The sequence below is a fragment of the Octopus bimaculoides genome, chromosome 26 (assembly GCF_001194135.2).
Source record: "Octopus bimaculoides isolate UCB-OBI-ISO-001 chromosome 26, ASM119413v2, whole genome shotgun sequence".
In the NCBI taxonomy this organism is placed as follows: Eukaryota; Metazoa; Mollusca; class Cephalopoda; order Octopoda; family Octopodidae; genus Octopus; species Octopus bimaculoides.
Window position 1 is genome coordinate 16,305,450 of NC_069006.1, and position 1,761 is coordinate 16,307,210.

Sequence of the window (1,761 nt, forward strand, 5' to 3'; positions counted from 1 at the left end):
CAACCTCAGTGGAATTTGAACTCAAAACAAAGACAGATTAAATGCTGCCAAGAATTCTGCCTGATGTGCTAATGGCTCTGCCAGCCCAGTGCCTTACACACTTCTTAATAATGAATAATAATTATATTATATTTTATTTGCCACAAGGACAATAGATAAGGAAACATCACATGGACAGTTTTACAAAAAGTGATGGTGGAGTTACAATGAAATTGTAATGAAATCAAAATGTTTCCCTAGCCTATTGGGGCTAGTGAATTATATCAGGATTAGACTGATAGTTTATTTAATTGATACCAGAAGCAAAGTTGATCCCAGCAGGATTTGAAGTCAAAACACAAAGGGAGATAACACAACAAATGCCAGGCCACAAATATGCAAGTGAGGAGTGTATTCAAATAGACTAACCCCTAAAATTTGGGAGAGGAGGTTTAGTTAATACTATCAGTCCCAATATTTGTCTGCTATTTTATTCTATTAACTTTGGGTGAAGGGATGAAAGGCAAAGCTGATCCTGGTGAGACTTGAACTCAGAAATTAAAAGCCAGAAGACAAGTCATTTTTTCTGACATTCTACCAATTCTCTTAATTAATTAATTACCCAAGGCACAAAGCAAGCTATAACAATTAACATTAACCCTTTGGCATTCACATTACTTTGTCAAACATAATGCTTATTTATTCACTATGTTTTGAATTAATCATGTATTATCTTGTAGCTTCAAGATTTCAATGTAATTGTTTATTTTTATAATGACATTGTAGGGTAGGTGTGAGAGGCTAGATCTGGCCAGTTTGAACATAAAACAGGTTAGCATATTTTAACCGGATGTGGCCAGTTTAGATGTTAAAGAGTTAATCTCAGGATTAGACTGATAGTTTATTTAACTGAAACCAAAAAGAAGAAGTCACGCAAAATTGATCCCAGCAGGATTTGAAGTCAGGACATAAAGGGAGATAACACAATAGATGTCAGGCCACAAATATTGAAGTGAAGAGTGTATTCAAATGAACTGACTCCATTATTTGACTGGTACATTACCTATTTTCAGTAGGAAGACCATAACACTATAATTCAGTGATGCAAAATCTCAAACTCATATACAGGGTGTCTCGCAATTAACTATCTATTTCAATGAAATCAGGCACATTTAAAAAAAAAAAAAACTGACTGAATTTTATGTTTATTACTTAATTATAATACCAAAACAAAAAGGTTTACAAATCTTACATCAAAACTTTACTGAAAATTTTTAATACGTGCTCCAGCTGTATCCCTGCAAATTTCAAATCTATCATTTGTGTTTCCAAACACATTTTGAAGCATTTCGGGAGTTATCACCTGCACTACTAACTGAATGTGTTCTTTAAGTTCACTTAAACGACAACTGCTCCTTCATCCTAGGGATCGTCGTCGTTTAACGTCCGCTTTCCATGCTAGCATGGGTTGGACGATTTGACTGAGGACTGAAGGTAGAAAAATGATTGCAGCCAAATTGAAAAAAAAAAGCTGTCGTTGACAGACAAGCAGGATCTAACAGGAAAGAAAATAAAAATTTATAAAAGAAAATAATGAAAATTATGAAATTGTAAAGAAAATGAAAAAAATCTATACGCTTTTAACGCATATTAAACATAATAAATATAAAGTGATTTTTTTAAAAAACCTTGTCCAATTTCACTGAAATAGATAGTTAATTTTAAGACACCCTGTATATGTATATATATATACATATATATATATACATATATATATATACA